The sequence below is a fragment of the Xenopus laevis genome, chromosome 9_10L, assembly GCF_017654675.1.
Source record: "Xenopus laevis strain J_2021 chromosome 9_10L, Xenopus_laevis_v10.1, whole genome shotgun sequence".
Lineage (NCBI taxonomy): Eukaryota > Metazoa > Chordata > Amphibia > Anura > Pipidae > Xenopus > Xenopus laevis.
Window position 1 is genome coordinate 44,702,367 of NC_054387.1, and position 21,906 is coordinate 44,724,272.

A 21,906-nucleotide genomic window follows, 5' to 3' on the forward strand; every position below is an offset into this window, starting at 1 on the left:
ACAAACAATCCCTGTTTTGTTTAAAGGGTAAGGCATTTTTCAGTAGCAGTATGCACAAAATGTCTCTGTCTTAAATATATTGATAATGGGTTGAGTGCAGAGGAATCTTGTATTTGTCTATATGTATTTTGTGGTCACACCCTCATTGCACCCCCGCCTAATGATTTTAAAAACTAGTGGTGAGCACAACTTTCCCTTGTTTGTTATAGTTATACATGAGCAGTGACCAGCTCCATGTTGTAGCTCCCACCCTCTCCAACTATAGTCAGGTGATCCCACTGGTGTCTAATAAAAGGGCAGCCAAGTTTGGGAGTTTTACTTTGAAAGCAGCTAGTAAGTTGCAGGTAAAGCGTATTCGTCCCTTTTATAAAATGTATAATTAAACCATAGAATTCTTAATGAATCAGATGAAAATTGAGCATAGGACTGGCCAGATATGGGATGACTTTGACGTAGTTGGCCAGCTTAAATATATTGCAATATATGGACAAACAATCCCTGTTTTGTTTAAAGGGTAAGGCATTTTTCAGTAGCAGTATGCACAAAATGTCTCTGTCTTAAATATATTGATAATGGGTTGAGTGCAGAGGAATCTTGTATTTGTCTATATGTATTTTGTGGTCACACCCTCATTGCACCCCCGCCTAATGATTTTAAAAACTAGTGGTGAGCACAACTTTCCCTTGTTTGTTATAGATATATATATAGATATTTGTTTGCAAGGATCCGCACACCAATTTTTTGCAAACAAATATCTATATGAATTTTTGGACCCTGCACCCACAAAGATTAATCAAAGTCCGGTCTTCAGAGTGCGGTCGTTTCACACAGAATATATATATATATATATATATATATATATATATATATATATATATATATATATATATATATATATATATATATATATATATATATATATATATATATATATATATATATATATATATATATATATATATATGCTTATTAGAACTGCAGCACTTAGGCCACATAAGAAAATGCAAACTTTACTTCACCCATTCTTGCTATATGTGTGCAAAAGTTTGTAGTCAATATGGTAACCATAACATATGCCCAAACCTCAAGGTTATGCAGGAAGAAAAAGCAGCTTAGATGCACAGTACAACTTTGGGACAGGTTCCACTCTGCAACTAAGTATAAATACAAATACAGAGGGAAGGAATCTTCTTCAAGCACAATGAGCTATATCCTCATGCTGGAAAGAAAACAATATGGCAGCTACTACCCAAAGAAGGAATGTTGTGGGCACACAATCTATACCCTCATACTGTTCTGGGAATCAATATGGTAGTTCACATCCCTATGTACAAACACATACAAAAAATGTTCAGTGAATCCTCATACTGTACTATTTATATACTGCTTATGAAAAAGAAATGCCCTTGTAAGTAGGGAAGATAAACTGAGCACTTACATAGAAGGATTTCCCTGTTACTCAACCACACTTCCTATCACCCACATTCACCACTTCCAAGCAGGGAAGGAGGATGAAATGAAGAATCAGAAGGATTGCGCAGCTTTGTTCCATGGTGCACATGATCCGGCAGTCAAAAACAAACACCAATATTCATACACCGGTTTCCCTTTAACTGTTTCCTATACAGGATCTAACTCGCTTATATCAAGAGTGCAGGTTAAAGTGCTTGACGCTACAGTGCTAGAACAGTACAGAATTACTGGGTATTACTGCCTACAACAAGATGATCCTATCTAGATCTTATAGCAGTTTGTAAGATTCAATATAAAGCTGGAAATACGTGGGGTGACAATTTGGCTCCTTCAGCATGTCCCCTCCCATCAGCCCATTGATGTGGCCCTCTTCCGACTGCCTGCAATGGCACCCATTATGATCCCAACAAATGAATCCAGTGGCACAACTATAGAAGACAAGAAAAAACTCTCCCCAGCCGTTCTCTTACCTGTGGTGGGGAAGGGGGGAGCAAGTTGGCGGAGGCAGGGTGGGAGGAAGGGGATCGGAGAGAGGATTTTTTTTCGTAGGTGGCCCAAGCACACTCTGATTGGATCAGCCCAATATGGACCAGCACACAGGTGGCCATCTTGGACAAAGATCCTATTGTTTTGGTGACCTGACCAAACAAGCCTTCTCTTGACGGAGTTGAAGCCCAGTAGTAATATTTGTAATATAACTAGACTAATATGGCTACCTGTACAAGAGAAACACAAACCTTTAATTTCAGGAAGCTTCTTAGTGGTGAAGAAGACAGCAGCAGAATCTACTCCGGGATTTTAACTCACGACTGTGCAACGACGTCTCCATCAACATCTTCTATGATGTCAGATGCAGGTAACACGATCTACCGGGTACATGCACCACCGAATTCTACAGCATGGGGGCGCCCATTCCCACTGTAGAGACATAAAGGAAGACCAACTGAAATATTGAAATGTGGCAAAAAGCAAAGATTCGGTGCATCTGCAAAAGCAAATTCTGGCATGGGAAGACGCAAGGTCTAATTTACTAAAGCAGGCAAAAAGCAAACTCTGCACAATTTGCCATCTTCCAACAATGCAGTGTTTTTTTCCGGTAAATACTTTTGGAGCTAGCGATACAAAACTTGAACACATCTGTAAATCATACACATCTCATTCATATCATTATGGGTGTGCCACGACCATACACAGGCTGATAAAGTTACTTAAGCCTTGAGTCAGCAGATGGGACCTCTTAAAGGGGTTGTTCACCTTTAAATTAATGTTTAGTATAATGTATAATGTTTAGTCATTAAAAATTGGTTCTAATTATACATTTGTAGCCTTACAGTGGATTTGTTTTTTAGTTGGAGTCAATGACTCCCCTTTGAAAGATGAAGTCAGAAGATGACAAATAATTAAAAAACTATAAAAAAAGAAAAAATGAAGGCCAGTTAAAAAGTTGCTTAGAATTAGCCGTTTTATAACAAAATAAAAGGAAAGGCTTTGTGCACTTGGGGGTGCCAAATGTTATGCACCCCCAAGTGATTGTATTTACTTACCTGAAACCACTGACCCGGTGTTATACCAGTGAGCACCACGGAGCGATCCACTTCCGCCTTCCACTTTCTTCGCACGGTTGCACATGCGCAGTAGAACGAAAAGCCGAACTTTAACTAAAAAGTCAGCTATTTCGTTCAACTGCACATGCACTTGCCCCAGGAAATTTGAAGAAATAAGAAGCAGGAAGAGGATCAATCCGTGGTGCTCACTGGTATAACCCTGGGCCGGTGCAGTTTTCTGCTGATAGGAGCACCGGCCTGGGGTTTCAGATAAGTAAATACAATCATTGGGGGTGCCTAACATTTGGCACCCCCAAGTGCACAAAGCCTTTCCTTCTCCTTTAAGGTGAACAACCCATTTAATGGTTTGGTTTTCAGTCTCTACAGGTAGGTAGGTAGGTAGGTGTGAGTGTGTGTAGGGTGTGCGTGTGTGTCTGTCTCTCTCAGGAACACACTTATTTAATTAATAAACCCTTGGGTGCAAATCAGGAGAATGATACAAAATTTTAAAAAATGCTGATGCACACCAGGAACTTAAACAAGAGAGTTATTTACTGGATCAACATTTTGGTCCTCACCATGGACCTTTATCAAGATATCTGCATACTAAAGGTGGCCATACATAGGCAGATCTGCCCACCTTGAGTTGGTCGAATTGGGCCAATCCAAACGTGGGCCCTAGGACTCAATGATTAAATCACAAGGCCAGGACTGCAGGTGGGAGTGAGGACTGTATCAACCAACCAATTCGGTCCTCAATCTGGCAGGATTTTTAAGCCTGATCCAACATCTACCTGAGTTCCAGACAGATATCGGTTGGGGAAGCCCGTCGGAGGGCCCCATACACTGACCAATAAGCTGCTGACTTTGTTTGTGGACAGCTTTTAATTGGCCCGTGTATGGCCACCTTATCAGAAGTAGCATCATATAAAATCAGAATACTCCTCATCCATAGAACATGAAATTGGGGGTGGCACCCAGGAGAGAGTGCTGTGGTTTACTGCTGGAAATTTGTAAATGCACACAAAATTAAAAACAAAAGTTTTATGTATACAATTTTTGTTACCTTTTATTACTTATCTTTATATGCATGCCTGTCCTACTCACCTTTCAGTCTCTCATTCAAACCACTGGTTGCTAGAGAATATTGGACCCTTGCTACCATATAGCTACTGAAACTCCAAACTGGAGGGCTGCTAAATAAAAACCTACAAACCTACACCCCCTATACTGACCCATCAACACCAACTCGCTTAAAGGCACCCTCCAGCAGAAGCAACCCTTCCCCACCCCTGTTATTTGCAGCAGCTGCCCCCAAGCACCAGTCCGTACATCTCCATTGCAAAGAGAGTACTTTGCCATTTGCCACCCCCAAACTATGCCAAAGGCACCTGCCTACCCATAGTTCTGGCACTAAGCAACTGCAGAATCAGAATGTCTCTGTCTATATCATACAGAAACAACTTGTTATGTAACTTGTTATATCACTGCATAATAGTAAAAATGAAAAAAAAAAATGAAAATGCATGCTATACTTTGGGCTAGGACATCTTCGGTGATGAGCATCCTTTTCTGCCCCCTATGGCTGCCCTGCATGCCTAAATAGAATATCTCTAAGGACCCTGAACTGATCAATAACATCCTTCAGGACTGCTTGGTTACAAGTACATTGCCCCTTTAAGCAAAGGTTAGTAAGAATGGGAAGGGAGGGCAAATTGAAGGATGAATCAAATACAGCTCTTTGCAGGTGGCATTCCGACAGCGTTGAGGCAGCAACTTCCCACGGGGTGCAGAGAGAAAGAAAAAAAAAATCTCATTTACAATCAGGCCTCCAAAAGTCACGATGTCTAGACTTGCGCACACGGGCAACATTCTGATGTGCATAAACAATACAGGAAGGGGGTGGGACCTGCAGAGATGCCAGCGGAGATACAAATTGAGGCTGTGCCAGCTGTCTGGAAATTCAGCTGATTAAAAAAGCAACGGGGAAAGGAGAAATGATCCGCATTCTACTGCACAAAATCAGCCCCCCCATTTTAAACACATCTATTCATTCAGGGTAAAGTTGTTAGGTGGTTAGATGCATCATAAGTAGCAGCCAGTGGTAGCCCCTACAAACTGAAAGGCGCCGTACCCAAATAAACTAGGTCATATGTGGGCACTCAGTACTAACTAAATAAGTGGAATGGAACATTGGGTGATTTGAGACGCCTGGGTAGCCATGGTTATAGAGGCTCACCAAAATTGCCCAAAAGTGCTTGTAAGGCGATGTTCACTTGGGTATGTGACAGTCCATGTTGCCATGTAGCCAATGCAAGAAAACAGACGGGGTGGTTCCCCTTCCAAACACTTTTTTTTCAGTTCAGTTATTTTAAGTTTGTTCACTAGAAATATAGACTTTATTTTAATTGCTTTCCATCTTTTATTTCTCACCCTTTTTTCCAAAATTTAAGTTTAAAGTTTAATGTCCCTGTCTTTGGTGTTTCAGTCCAACAGCTCAGTAATCCAGGTGCAGATTTCTAAACGGTTACAATTTTGCTACATTTAGTTGATACATTTCCCAGCAGCATTTGTGGAATTATAGCAACTATTGATTCAATTCTAACAGCTGCCTTTAATGAAACTCAGGAATTCTGCTCAGTAGTAAGATAAGAAATGTATCAACTAAATGTATCAATTTAATTAGGGATGCACTGAATCCAGGATTCGGTTCGGGATTCGGCCAGGATACGGCCTTTTTCAGCAGGATTCGGATTCGGCCAAATCCGTCTGCACGGCCGAACCGAATCCGAATGGGGCAGGGAGGGAAATTGCGTGACTTTTTGTCAGAAAACAAGGAAGTAAAAAATGTTTTCCCCTTCCCACCCCTAATTTGCATATGCAAATTAGGGTTCGGATTCGGTTCGGTATTCGGCCGAATCCTTTGTGAAGGATTTGGGGGTTCGGCCGAATCCAAAAAAGTGGATTCGGTGCATCCCTAAGTTTAATACAGTTACAGAGTTGGCAACCCTCCCACAGCTGCTTTAGGGCAGGGGCACACGGGCAGCCTGTCTAATAATCGCCTCTTCTTCAGGGCGACAATCTCCCCAAACTGCCTTCCGCCTGCTAAAATGAAAAATCGCCTGCAGCAATGCACTCGCGGCTCTTCAATTTCAGAAGTCGCCTGAAGTTTCCACATGAGGCAACTTCGGAAATCGAAGCGCTGCGAGTGCCATTGCGCTGGCTTTTTCTCATTATAGCAGGCGGAAGGTATAAGGCAGTTTGGGGAGATTGTCGCCCGAAGAAGAGGCGATTAGTCGCCAGGCAATTAAATCTCCCCGAATCTGCCCGTGTGCCCCTGCCCTTAGAAGGTGAAAAATGAAACTTTACACTTCAATATTAGAAAAAAAATATAATAGAATGTAACTAGAACAAGTCTTTACTTCTGGTAAACTATCTGAAACTAATTGAACCAAAAAAGTGTTTGAAGGTGAACAACCCTTTTAAAGGGGGAATTAAACTTTACATAAGTTTAATAAAAACAGTTTTGTCCCTTTGAATAATATTTCAAGGGTGTTTCTTGTAACAAAAAAGCAGCGTTTTTTAATATATCTACAGTAGAACCACAATGTTACATTTGCCAGGGCTTGGTGTCAAAACAGCGTAAGTTCTGTGAACAAAAAATGCAAATTGCCTGTGTGGGACCACAAAAAATCAAGGAGAACATAAAATTCGGGGAGGGGGTAAAACCGGGGTTCTATGGTTCTTGGGAAAGTAGGGCTGAATAGAGCTTTAGCTACCTGATCTCTGCTTAAGCCAAGGGATCCCAACTGTGTAAGATCATGTCTATAGAAGGAGGAATGAAGCCACAACCAGAACTGAGGAAGAGTAGGTATAGATCTATTCTGCACATGCCCTTTTCACTTGCATATCCCTGACCCAAATGGCTGGTTGACTAGGCCGCTGGATGAAATAAGGGACCTAAAGATCAATTCAGTTCTAGCTAGATATATTTAAAATATGTCTACTATATCTAAAAGTATTAATAAAAACCACATTGGTGAACATATAAAAATTCACATTAATGGTAAACCTCCCCTTTAATTTGGCACTGTCTCCTAGCCTAATAAAAGCCATTGTCTTAAGATAATGCAGATTTTTTTTTTTTGGATTTGAGTTAATTGACCAATAGTAGGCAAAATCATAATCCTAATTCTTATTAATATATTTCAGCACACAAGATGACACATTTGCACCATCTCCAAATATAAACATTGCACAAATGTTGCATTCACAGCATTGCCATATCATATAGGCGAGTTGGCTGAAAGCATTATTCAGTCTAATTCTATTGAGCACCACAAGCAACTATATAATCAGAGCTCTTTTTTCGGGGGGTGACTGGCCATAGTTCCTCATCTGAACAGCAGTTACAGTGCAGGATGGCAGATATAGTAGAGCAAGTTGGCTGCAGAAAGGCAAGGTGACAGCAGTATTGCTTAGAAATGTTGCCAAAACTGTGGCCCTGCAATAGGTCAGGTCCAGCTCACAGTCTGACTGTATGTAAATAACAGGATCCTGGCTGAAGAGAGCAAATAATAAAATGTATTATGCAAGGTCTGAAAAGATGCAGACGGATTGTGCTTTAGACGCTGCCTTGGCCTGTTCATTGAACTTGAGATCTGTGGTGTTAAAAGAGATTTATAGGCACAATCAGCTTATTATTAAAAAAAAAAAAAAAAAAGTGCTGCAACTAAAAAACATGAGGAGGATTCTCAGCATCTAGTTTCTCATCTATCCTTTGGGCTCACACTTGGAATTGTCCCATATTATTCTAAAGAAGTCTTTTGGATATTTATATCTGTGGTTGGTTCCCTGTCTCTCACATGATCCTGTCATTGTTCATATAATTTTATTCTGCAATGCTCAGTCACCCCAACACATGCCAGATTTATGGACATTACTTGGCTTAAACCCAGACGGTGCAGGTAAAGGCACAGAGTTTACCCTCCAATATAAAGGCTAAGATTATAACTTTAGTTCCCTGGTCTCTCCAATCTTTGGTATTCTGGGTCTAATTTCAAACATGCCTTCATAGCTAATGTACCCTAAAACCTTCATGCTGCTTATTTAATGGTGCAGCAGTTCCCTAAGACTGAACATGTACATCTCGAACATGCAAGGTGCTGTCCCTACTCAGCAATCTTCTAATTTAATTTGCATTCTAAAGTTCACCACATTAAGAGCCCATGTCCAGTTTTCAATGCTTATCACCAAAAAAGTGGGGCCTAAGGTATTCAGGTAGTAGCAGTTCACCAACAAACCTTAAGTATGGACATAAAGTTATCATAAGCGGTCTGATAAAAGACACTCAAGCCCTTGAGTTTGCAACTTACTGGTCTGTGTATGGGCCCTCCACTAGGCAGGTTAGAAAATCCTGTTGGACAAGGACAAGAACCACTTTGACGCATTAATGCAATCTGCTAGCAGCAGGTCTCCCTAGGCCTCCATTACCATTTGATCACTGTCCTAGGGGCCAGATAATTGGGTCCTCCCGATTTGGCCCAGCTCATTAGTGGTAAATTAGGTAAAGATCCATTAGTTTACAAAGCCTTACAGCAGGCATGTCCAAAGTCCGGCCCTGCGGGCCATTTTCAAATTTACACCAGCCCTCAGCCTCTGTCATGAAATTAATAATAATGTGCCCCCCCCAGCACAGTGCGATCTGGAATCGCATAGCCGTGGCAGTAATATTGGGCATTACTCGCATACTTCTTTAGGGCTGAAGGTGCAATTGACATACTGAAGTTGCAGTACAGTAAACTAAACCAAAGACGTATGCGAGAGCAGTGCATCACTACGTGCCAGTACGTGTCTATTGCTAACACCTTCAGCACACAGGCAGCAGTATAGATGATCATTTCACTAATCATGTGCCCAAATATTACTGCTACGCGATACCTTGTTTAAGGTGCGGAGAATAAGTCCAAACAAACTCCACTTCCTAAACACTGTATACGTGTCCATCTCCAGGAGTGAATGATCCTGATCGCAAGCTAGCTACCTCGGAATGGATGTCAGGCTGAATGGTCGGCCGCAACGCATTTTCTCCTCACCAAATCTGGCCCTCGTTGCCAAAAATTTGGCACAGGGTAGCCGGATGATAGAAACTCAATATGCACAAACCATAATCCTTGCCCTGAACAATGTATTGTGCTACTGGAGTCAAATCCTGGTTACAGCAACACAAATAACTGACTGTTCTATTTTTCAGGCTGTTCCTGGAGATCCTTATTGCCCCAGAAGTGTCAGTTTGTCAATAGCAGCAATGATCCAGGACTTCAAACTTGTCACAGGGAGTCATCATCTTGGAAAGTGTCTGTGACACTCACATGTTCAGTGGGCTCTGAGCAGCTGTTGAGAAGCTAAACTTAGGGGTCGTCACTAATTATCAAGCAAAAAATGAGGTTGGCATGTAATATAAAAAGATGCTACGATGCAGATTATTAAATTCTGATGCACAAAAAGAGTGATTGGGAGCACCTTCCATTGATTGAAATGTGAGAACAAATTAGTGGTGTGCAGGGTCAGAAAATGTATAGGCCTTTGATAACGCTCGCGCACAGCGAGTGAAACGCGCGTCAGGCGCTGACAATTTTAACTTTATTAGGCAGGGACATGAGTAATCTATATTTGTCTCGGTGGTGGGAATCTCTGACTGATACAGTGGGGGGGGAGGGTGCATATCTATGGGTCATGCTTCTTTTCTTTGGATACACCTAAATTTTGATGGAGTTGCACTGGTTTCTGTACTGACATGTAGTAATTATCTGTATTAATTACTAATCAGCCTTATATTGTGACATTTCTATTCTATGTGTACTGTATATTGTGAGTGGGTCCCTAAGTTCAGTAAGTGACAGCAGCACAGAGCATGTGCAGTGAATTAGCAGAAAAGAAGATGGGGAGCTACTGGGGCATCTTTGGAGACACAGATCTTTACTGCTAAAGGGCTGTCGTTGCCTTGGTCTGGTACAGAAGCTCAAAACATAATGTACAACATTTCTAGCCACTATTTTATTTACTCTTTACTTCTCCTTTAAGGCACAATGCCTCATATTCCGGAAAAAACATGTTTCACAGAACCCTAGGTCGTGAGCATTCCAAAACAGGTTCCTTAGCTGTGTAGAGTCTAATGGATAACAATGAGTATAAAATATTCCATATATAAACGCCGAACTGGCAGGTCCCAATGGTGTCAGATATACCCACACATCATTTGACACCATTTACAAAACAATTAGTGTATTTTGTTTTTTAAACAATTCTAGTTTTAACATCAAGTATTCTCATAAATAATGTCATTTGTGTCACATAGCTCACTAAAACTTGCGGCCAATGGTTATTGCCGAGCAGTAACACTGGAATGATTGCTCCGGCACAGTTGGCCAGTATAATATACCATTAATGGAAATGTGGCCGGGATTTTGGCTGAGTATTTTAAATGTGGCATCCTGTTCACACTGAAAAGCTGATGCTGATGTTTCACATAATTCAGCCGAATACGTTGTTGCATAAAGGAAAATACCACATTGTTTGTGGCTGAAAATGGATGGAAAAAAGGTCAAACCATTAAGACGCATTTTTATTCTGTACAATTCTGGAATCCGTTATCCAGAAACCAGTAATCCAGAAGCTCCGAATTATGGTGGGGCCTCTCCTATAGACTTCATTTCATCCAAATATTCCAAATTTTTAAAAATGATTTCCTTTTTCTCTATAATCATAAAAAAGTACCTTTTACTTGATCCCAACTAAGATATAATTAATGCCTATTGGGTTTATTTAATGTTTAAATGATTCTCTAGCAGGCTAAAGGTATGAAGATCCAAATTATGGAAAGATCCATTATCCGGAAAACTCCAGGTTCTGAGCATTCTGAATAACAGGTCCCATACCTGTGTGATTGCTTCAGAAACTGTGTAGCCACTGGGTGCAGCTTTTCAACTTTAAAAAGGGCAATGAGGTTTAAATAGTACATAAACCGTATAGGATACAATGGTTTTAGTCCTTAAAGGAACAGTAACACCAAAAAATAAAAGTGCTTTTAAATAATGAAAATCAAATGTACTGCAGTAGTAAAATTGGGCTGTTTGCTTCATTAACTTTATAGAATCTTTTAATTTATATAAACAACCTGCTGCGTAGCAATGGCAGAAATTAAAAAAGGACTAAATGGCACAGGTTAAATACTGGATAACAAAACAAGATTATGTTCTACTAGAGCTTATCTGCTGTGTACCTAGCCGGTAAAATACCTGCCGAAGCTGGTATTACAAATGTACCTTAGCAACCAGGCAGCGGTTTGAATGAGAGACTAGAACATGAATAGAAGAGGGTCTGCATCAAAAGTTAAGTAATAAAAAAATAACAATAACCCCTGCTTTATGTTTTTCACACACGTGCCAAATTAAGCTGTAACACCAGTACAGGATTGTTTCTAAGCAGTTGGAGCTGGAGGCCTCCAGGCATAAACTGGATGAGCAGTTTTATAAGTGTGGTTTGCTTCTGCATGGCCTTCACATTGAACGCAACACTGTGTCAAACTAGCAACTTATTGTGAATGGAATTATTATAACTGTATGTAAAGGAATTCCACTTCTAGTGGGAGTGACTTGCACAAATATTTTTCCCTTTCATTTCAGCTGGGAAATTCAGCACCTGCACCAACCAACCCTAACCCACCTCTTTTATTTGCACCAGATCAGTTCTGACCCCTTCCATAACATAATCAATATATTACAGATGGAAAGGAGCTGTAAGGATATTATGTATCCCCTCAGATTTCATATCTAGGTTTGCTCTGAAAAAGTCAGGGTTGCCTGGAGAAAAGATACAGTAGAACTCCCATTTTACATCCCTTGATTTTAAGTTTCCCCTCATTTTACATTGTTGTTTTACGGTCCCACCTATATATTATGCATGCTACATTTCCCTGATTTTACACCATTTTTTTCTGGTACCTGAAAAAGGTAAAATGGGGTTTCTACTGTATATCCCATTTTCCTATCTTACAGGGGTAGTTCACTGTTTGGTTAACGGTTAGTATGTTAATGAATGGCCAAGTCTTTGTAACTTTTCAGTGGGTCTTCATTTTTTTATTCCCTATGGTTTACAGTGAAACCTCAATTTTATACTCCCTGATGACACACACAGGGAGCATAGGGCAGACAGAGTATTGAACACACAGGGAGTATAGAGCAGGCAGAGTATGGCACACACGGGGAGCATAGGGCAGGCAGAGTATGGCACACACAGGGAGCATAGGGCATGAAGAGTATGGCACACACAGGGAGCAGAGGGCAGGCAGAGAATTAAACACACAGGGAGCATAGGGCAGGCAGAGTATGGCACACACAGGGAGCAGAGGGCAGGCAGAGTATGGCACACACAGGGAGCATAGGACAGACAGAGAATTAAACACACAGGGAGCATAGGGCAGGCAGAGTATGGCGCACACAGGGAGCATAGGGAAGGCAGAGTATGGCGCACACAGGGAGCATAGGGCAGGCAGAGTATGGCACACACAGGGAGCATAGGGCAGGTATGGTATGGTGCACACACATGCATAGGGCAGGCACAGTATGGCACTACAGGGAGCATAGGGCAGGCAGAGTGTGGTGCACACAAACACAGGGAGCATAGGGCAGAGTATGGCACACACAGGGAACATAGGGCAGGCAGAGTATGGTGCGCACACTGTGGGGGTTGCTCTGCTATCCACAGGGGAGGAGAAGGTTTATGGATTTAAGGGTATGTTTAATATGAGTTTTTTCATATATGAGTGATGAGTGATAAGTGATATCCCTGCAGCGAGCACCAAGCATTTGTTTTTTTTGGTGTGCTACCACCATCAATGTGGCCTACAAGGTTGAAGGGCTTTTTGTTAGGCTCTATGTCTCCTTTAAAGGACCAGTAACACAACATTTTTTTTAGTTAAAAATTCACTCTACCCTTTTCCACCTACAGATCTATCCTTAATGCTTTATATAAAACAATACTATTATAAAACGCTGCTTTCGGATGTACATTGTCTTTCCCAAAAGGTGAAAAGGCAAGATCTAAGGTGTGGTGTTCCACATCTCCTCCTTGCCAGCCTTCTAAACCGGAAGTTAGTTGTTGCTGCGGGCATTCGGAGAGGTGAAGGAATGAACTCACTGATTTAGGAGGGGTCTTAGTTAGTTTTTAGATTCATGGCTGACCAGTGTGCTGCTGCATTCCTTCACCTCTCGCCTGCTCTTACAGAAATAAATGACGCAGAAGAAGTTACACTGCCCACAGCAAGAACTAACTTCCGGTTTGGAAGGCTGGCAAGGAGGAGATGTGGATCGCTGCACCTTAGATCTCGTCTTTTCGCCTTTTGGGAAAGTTTACCTCTGGAAGCAGCGTTTTATAATGGTATTTTTTTTATAAACCATTAAGCATGACACATTTTCTGCAGGATAGATCTGTAGGTGGAAAAGGGTAGAGTGGATTTTTAACTGGTAAAAATTTTGTGTCACGGGGTCCTTTAAATGTACTGATTTAGTCTTCAACAAGAGACGGCGATGATAATAATGAAAACCCTATAGCATTTCAAAATGTCTTCTATTACAGGTGCTTTACATTAAAGGGGTAGTTCACCTTTAAGGTAGGGACACACTGGGCGATTTGGGGAGATTTAGTCGCCTGGCGACTAATCGCCGCGACTTTCCACGACCAATCTTCCCCCGAATGCCTCCCCTCGCTCTGCGCCTGGCTAAAATGAAAAATCGCCTGCGCTAATCACACGCGGCGATTCGTTTTCCGAAGTCGCCCGAAGTTTCCTTGTGAGGCAACTTCGGGCGATTTCGGAAAACGAATCGCCGTGTGTGATTAGCGCCGGCGACTTTTCATTTTATCCAGGCGCAGAGTGAGGGGAGGCATTCGGGAAGAAAAGTCGCTGCGATTAGTCGCCAGGCGACTAAATCTCCCCAAATCGCCCAGTGTGTCCCTACCCTTAATGCAGATGAACTACTAAGTAGTTAACTTTAACTTTGTTTTAGATTGTCCTATTCAATCTGTCAACTTTTCACCAGTTTTAGAATTATTTCCTTTCTTCCTCTGCCTCTTGCAGCCTTCAAATGGAGGTCACCAACCCCAGTAGGAAAAAAACTATTGCTCTATAGACCACACTTTTTTTTTTTGTTATTGCTGTTTTTTTTCAGGCCCTCTGCTATTCATATTCCAGTCTCTAATTTATGGTTGCTAGGGAAAATTGAATTCTAGCAACCAGATAGATGCTGAAACAAAAAAAGCAAAATAATTCAAAACCACAAAGATAAAAAATAAGGACTAATTGCATATTGTCTCATTATATCCCTGTTTACATCAGTTATTTTAAAACTAAACACCCTCCTAGCCCTAATTCCAACTACAGCAGCAGAATGACTTTACTATACTGTAACTGACTGTATATGACTGCTCTAAATATGCAATCCAGTATTGCTCAGATTGTAAGACTAGCTTGCTAAATTGGAGATGTCCAAATTGAATCCTTGCATCCAAAACATGAAACTGGCTGCTGTTACTGTAGCCCATTCAAACTGCCAAAACATTGCATGTTAGTTATGTTTCTGAGCTATGTAGTCACCTATACCCCATACTGTAATTTTGGCATGAATAACTAATTGATATGGACTGTGAAAATTGTGACTGGAATCGAACCTAAGACCCCAAAGCTGTAAGACTATAGAAGTGCTGGGATTGCAATATAGAATATCCTTGGTTTTACTATATCATCGGATAAGCCAGTTACACTTCTAATGATGTAATTTGCTGGACTGCATTGATTGCAAAATAATCTGAAATTAAATGCAATCAGTGCTGCCTTTTTAGATGAATGTTTCCTGATTTGTCATGGGATCTGGTAACCTTAGGATAACCTGGGCGCACATGCGTTCCTGAGCAATTAGAGAAGGACTGAAGTAGGAAATGGTATGTTCAATCTACAGAGGATGTAAATCGAATGAAAGAAAATGTAATTCTAAGCAACTTCCCAATGTCAATTCATGATAAAATGTTTAATGGTTATAAAATTATTTTTACATGTAATTGGAAGTGAAAGCACTTTCTGCACTGCTGCTTCTGTCTCTAGAAACAATGTAGCAGAAGTCAGAACCTGCATGCTTCTTCACAAGCCTATTAAGGTGGCCATAGACTTAACAATTACGATGTTTCTTGGAAACGACCTTTCCAAGAATGATCATTCCAATACACACATGTAGAGCTGAATCGTCAGATACATAGGTAGAAACAATAGAATTCTACCTGTGCTGACGATTCAGCACTAACAATGGCCAATGTGTGGGAGCCTTCAAAGGCACCCGATCGACAAACCGATCTGCCGATAACAGTCGTTTCTTTTCCCACCATACACGCACCGAATATCGAACAAAAATTTGTTTCGTACCATATTATCTGTACGTCTATGGCCACCTGGCTTCTGCTATACACAGCACTCCAAAAGTCATAACCAGCGAGGCACAGAACAGCAAGGGACACACACACTGCTTGCAATAGCAGTTACAGTAGAACCCCCATTTTACATTTTTCAGGGGACCAAAAAAAATGGTGGAAAATCCAGGAAAATGCAAAATCAGGGAAATGTATTATGAATAATATATACATGGGACCAGAAAACAACAATGTAAAATGAGGGGATGTAAAATTGAGTTTTCAGTGTATATTTACAAATAAATTTACTGAAATCTGCAATGAATGTATATTGTAAAGCTAATTAGGGGCATATATATATATATATATATATATATATATATATATATATATATAAAAAATTCTGACACACTCAATTTATTCCTATAGGATTTTTAGAGGCCTGTTTATCAATGGGTGAACGTTAGAGATCACTTTGATAAATATGCTTCTAAAATTGTGGCTGAATTTATTATTTCACACTTTGATAAATCTGCCTCCTTAGTTTTTTTCATTATTTCTGGTGTTTACATGCCCTTTAAACAGAGGCCTGCAGGGAACGTAAGCGAGGGCACAGGAAGAGGTAACAGGCAGTGGCAGCTCAGAGATGTAGGAGGGACGACTGATAATCTGACACCAGGAAGTGAATGAAGTCATGGAGATTGTACACAGCCACATGTGTATCAAGTGTGTGAGAAGGCGCGGGGCAAAGGAGATTAGGCTATTCAATAAAAAAAAGTAAAGATACACAGAAGCAAATAAAACTGAACAGTAACATATAAAAATGTAACAATAAGAACTACAGTAACAAGTATTTTGCAACAGTTACATTGAATAACTGCAAACAGGAAACATATACTGCAATGCTAATAAAAATGTTTTATCTAAGACAAGAACAGATGACCCCAGATCCTAAACCAAAAGGCATTTATAGAAAGGGGAAGTAAACCTGAAAACAAAAAGGAATGTCCCATGAAAGAAATTGGCATGCTAAGCAGCATTCCAATATGAATTCACTACACATATTCAATGGCTGTAAACTGATTTATAAATAGGCTTGCTACTGAAAAGCAGAGTCTGTCCCTTTTGGTTCTGACTTTTGGAATAGTGTCGAGGAACATGGGAAGAAGCGGCCAACGCTCAGACAAAAGCCACAGCTTTCAATTGGAATTGCCTTTAGGGTAAAGCCGCACTGGGCATTTTGGGGAGATTTGGTCGCCTGACTCTGCGCCGGCTAAAATGAAAAAACGCCAGCGCTAATCACATACGACGATCTGTTTTCAGAAGTCGCCCCAAATTGCCACAAGGAAACATTGGGCGACTTCTGAAAACGAATCGCAGTGTGTGATTAGCGCCGGCGGTTTTTCATTTTAGCCGGCGCAGAGTCAGGGAAGGCGTTTGGGGAGATTGGTCGTCGCAAAGACAAGACGATTAGTCGCCAGGCGACCAAATCTCCCCAAAACGCCCAGTGTGGCCTAACCCTTACATATAACTTTAAAGGGGTTGTTCACCTTTGAATTAACTTTTAGTACGATGTAGAGAGTGATATACTGAAACAATTTGCAATTGGATTTCGTTTTTTATGGGTAAGTTTTTAAGTAATTTAGCTTTTCATTCAGCAGCTCTCCAGTTTGCAATTTCACCAATCTGGTTGCTAGGGACCAGATTACCCTAGCAACCATGACCTGATTTGAATAAGAGACTGGAATTTGAACAGGAGAGGGCCTCAAGTGAAAGATGAGTAAAAAGTAACAATAACAGTAAATGTATAGGCTTGCAGAGTATTTGTTATTTTTAGATGGGGTCAGTGATCCCTCATTTGAAAGCTGGAAAGAGTCAGAAGGCAAATAATTCAAAAACTATGAAAAATAAATAATGAAGACCAATTGAAAAATTGCTTAGAATTAGCCATTCTATAACATAATAAAGGGGTGGTTCATTTTTACATTACATTTAAGCATGTTATAGAATGGCTAATTCTAAGCAACTTTTCAATTAGTCTTCTTTTTTTTTTTTTAATATCGTTTTTGAATTACTTGCCTTCTTCTTCTGACTCTTTCCAGCTTTCAAATGGGGATCACTGACCCCATATAAAAAAAAACAAACGCTATATAAGGCTACAAATGAATTGTTATTGCTACTTTTAATTGCTCATCTTTTTATTCTGGCCCTTTCCAATTCATACTCCAGCCTGTTGTTCAAATCAATGCATGGTTGCTAGGGTAATCTGGATCCTAGCAACCAGATCAGTGAAATTGCAACCTGGAGAGCTGCTGAATAAAAAGCTAAATAACTCAAAAATAATAAAAAATGAAAACCAATTGCAAATTGTCTCAGAAGATCACTCTCTATATCATACTAAAAGTTCATTAAAGGTGAACAACACAATTACATTTTTAATGGATTTATACTAAAAAGTAGCATAGAACTAAGCTAATGCCACATGGGGCTTATTCTTGGCCTGCGGATAAACTCAGGCTGGAGCCACTGCTTGGGCTTTCTTGATTCACAGGAGAAGGCTGATGCCAGCAGTGAAGCAGATTCTTAGCCTGAAGCCCCTTGTGGCATTCGTTTTAGACATAATGGGATTTTTGGGTTTTGTTCCCATTTAAAAGGAACAGACCGATATTTAAAGCAAGTTGTGCAAAGGAAAAACCAATTACAAAACCATAATACTTTGGCTATTTATACCAAAGACCAGCCTTTCTATGGCAACTCAATCTCTTAAATCTGTCCCCCCCCCCCCAGTTGTAGGCACCTCTAAAGATGTACGCCTATGAAAGCAGCTTGTTGGAACTCCCCTGGCAATCATGCTGAAGTTATAGGGGCTCGCATTTAACAGATTCCTTTTAAACCAAGTAGGGCCACAGAGAGGGAAGCAATTTTGACTAGCCAGATAACACTGAAAAATATCAAGTCAACATCCAATTAAGGCTTTCACAGATGAGCTTGTGTTCATGAGAAATAAGAAGTTTTCAGTTACTTTTATCCTTGAGCGAGAGTAAACCAAACACCTGGTTGAGACCTGCCATGTTTATTTTACTTGAATGCTTATATATACCAGCCAATCAGCAATTAGTTTAATCCAGTCTACTATAATAAGACTGATGGAAGCGCCATTCTGATTGGTTGCTACGCCTATTCTGTGGATTTCTCCACTGAACTGTTTTGGGCCTTGGGGACTGCAGCGTGACAGGCCAGAATTAAGTCCACTTACCCTCCTGATCTGAAGGGGAAAAATTCCTTATTTGGAAAGGAGTCTTCTACAGTGCAATGAGCTTGCGCCAGTCTGTTGGCATGTACCTTTAACACTTAACTTCTTGCTGCCGTTCAAGTGTCGCACCTCGTGCTCTACAGGTTTCTTTGCCAACTGAATTCATACAAAGCTCATAGGTTCCAAATACCAATGTCCAGCATGAAAGAATGTTGTTCACGGCAAACTGGTAAGATGATGTACAGTCTACCAAATCTCAGCAGAGCCGGCAGATGCATCTTAAGAGTGTTCTGTACCTTATGACCCAAAAACATAAGATACAATCTGAACTACAATTTCTACAATCCCATTGGAGTGGCAGCTGTCATTCTACCACAAATGAGGCAAGTCAATTTGGCCTTGTGTAACTTGCTCCCAAACTGGGCTACCTGATACCACGCTACTTGCTCCCAAACTGGGCTACCTGATGCCAAGCTACTTGCTCCCAAACTGGGCTACCTGATGCCAAGCTACTTGCTCCAAAACTGGACTACCTGATGCCAAGCTACTTGCTCCCAAACTGGGCTACCTGATGCCTAGCTACTTGCTCCCAAACTGGGCTACCTGATGCCAAGCTACTTGCTCCCAAACTGGGCTACCTGATGCCAAGCTACTTGCTCCCAAACTGGGCTACCTGATGCCAAGCTACTTGCTCCCAAACTGGGCTACCTGATGCCAAGCTACTTGCTCCCAAACTGGGCTACCTGATGCCAAGCTACTTGCTCCCAAACTGGGCTACCTGATGCCAAAATACTTGCTCCAAAACTGGGCTACCTGATGCCAAAATACTTGCTCCAAAACTGGGCTACCTGACCAAGTTACATCCCAACTTGGGCTACAGCTGCTTAGTAAAGTTAGTAGGCCCCGATTGCCCGGCAGCATGACTACTGGTGAAGTAAAAGGAGGTGATGGCAAGTTTCTAGCATGGGGTGAAAAGGTGGTACTTTTGGCACTGGGTTATCTTCTCGTTACACTATTGGTGGTTGCAGCAGGTAAGGACGGTTTAAGCAGCAAAGTGATGACTAAGAATGTCACTGCAGGCCTGAAAATAAGTGTAAGTGAATTTCATTGCAAGCACAGAATACCAGTCTCTGCACTAGACACATATACTTGGCATCATTCAATAATACAGCAGCACATGCATTTCCCCATATATCCATGCACATTATCCTACCCTCCAAAAATCCCATTGTCCGATATGCCTGCATCAGAAGCATTACATAACCATATAATAGGTGCGAGAGGGGTGTAAAAAAAGGGGGGGAGGTTAAAGGTTCTCTGTGATAACACCTACTCCTCCCCCACTTGGTACTGCCCACCGCACACGCTTTATTGCAGTGGGCAGAACCAACTGGCCAGTAAGGGGATATAGAGGGGAGACCCAAATTCAGAAATAAAGAACCTTGGGAGGTAACGGAAGGAAGAAACAGGAGGGGGAGGGGATACAGTGATTTGCTCTACATGAAATATTTCCAAGCTCTCGAGAGGTGGACACGTTTGCAGGCTTCTCCCCCCACCTCCTTGTGCAGCAGCATACTGAAGGAAAGGCAGAAGGGATAGTCAAGGAAAAATCCCAGTTTCATTCATAAGAGGTGCCCGGGGAAGGGAGGCACGGCCCCCACACGCCCTACGAGGGCCCGCGAACTGTCACGGACGCTGAAAATGAAAAGTTAAAAGCTATAACTTACCTAAAATGGCCACTGCTGCAGCCAAAATACAAACAGCTATTATTTGGTGAAGTTTAGCACAAGACACCCTGCAAGAACACCCTAGCCTGACTGAAGGAACGCCTCCGCCACGTTGCCATTGGGCCGCCTGGCGACAGGCACAGGGAAGGCAGCTCGTCGATTGGCTAAGGGCTTGTCAAACAAGTGGTGGTCGTTTTCAAGCGTGGTTGCGCCACCATTATTGCTCCGCTCCATTGTGCTGCTATTTGCATGGATGATATGTGCGCGCTGATTGGCTGCCAGGGGAAAGGGGGGCCCTGAGAGAAAAAAGGAGGCGTGAGAGAGAGGGAGCACCGAGGGGGTCCTGCTGGATATCTGAGCTGCAGTTTCCTGCTGGCTCTGTCTTATTTTTGGGAACATGTTACTTCAGGTGTGCTGCCATACTGATTACTGGCATGAGGGGGACCTGCATCATTAAAGGGACTGTTCACTTTTAAGTCAGCTTCAAGTTTGATGTAGAGAGTGATATTCCAAGACAATTTGCAATTGGTTTTCCTTTGTTATTATTTGTGTTTTTTGAGTTATTTAGCTTTTTATTCAGCAGCTCTCCAGTTTGCAATTTTAGCAATCTGGTAACTAGGGTCCAAATTGCCCTAGCAACCATGCATCGATTTGAATAAGAGACTGGAATATGAATAGGAGAGGGGCTGAATAGAAGGACCAGTAATAAAAAGTAACAACAACAATACATGTGTAGCCTTACAGAGCATTTGTTTTTTAAAAGGGAGTCCGCGACGCCCATTAGAAAGCTGCAAAGAGTCGGAAGAAAAAGGCAAATAACTATAAAAAATGAAAACCAATTAAAAAAACCTTAAAGGTGAGCCATCCCTTTAACATGAGAAGTTAGCATGCTGTTAAGGTGGCCATACACAGAGATGGCGATGTCGCCAAAAGAGCGTATCTCTCCCCGATATGCCCACCTTGAGGTAGGTGATATTGAGCTAATCCAATCGTGGGCCCTAGGGCCCAACGATCGGATCCTAACGATGGGTAACGTGCGGTCGGATCGTGGGACCGCATCAACGAACAGATGTGGCTGCGATCTGTCAGGATTTTTAGTCCTGTCCGATCAACATCTGGCCGACTTTTGCCCATATATCGATTAGGGAAGCCTGTCAGAGGGCCCCATACACGGGCCAATAAGCTGCCGATTTATCGGCCCGTGTATGGCCACCTTTACACTCAAGCATACAAAATTACACACGGACACATGTGCATACATGCATGGATTCATCTGTGTGCAGCTTAACATGGGTATTTAAACCTAAATATTCATACCGAATCAGCGCTTTCCATTCCAAAGTATAAGGAGCGATGACGGAGAGAGGGGCATTTCAGTCACTACTGTTCTCCCACAACATTACACATGTGTCGCCACATTTATTCCTTTTTGAAGACTCTTCGTTTTTAAAAGTTA

The 21,906-nt window shown here is 41.5% G+C and overlaps 1 protein-coding gene across 8 annotated transcripts in view; it reads right to left on the reverse strand.

Moving 5' to 3' along the window:
* The window catches only part of chd6.L (chromodomain helicase DNA binding protein 6 L homeolog), an 86,180-nt gene extending 65,468 nt beyond the window's left edge, over window positions 1–20,712 (reverse strand). For 5 of the 8 annotated variants that reach the window (XM_018235251.2, XM_018235252.2, XM_018235256.2 and 2 more), the window contains exons 1-2: window positions 20,451–20,712; window positions 2,211–2,391 (exon numbers count right to left, since the gene is read on the reverse strand). The gene's annotated coding sequence lies outside the window, so the exon portion shown is untranslated. The remainder of the gene's footprint in view (window positions 1–2,210; window positions 2,392–20,450) is intronic. The other 3 variants (XM_018235254.2, XM_018235255.2, XM_018235253.2) reach the window with 1 other exon arrangement.
* Window positions 20,713–21,906: the final 1,194 nt, after the last annotated feature.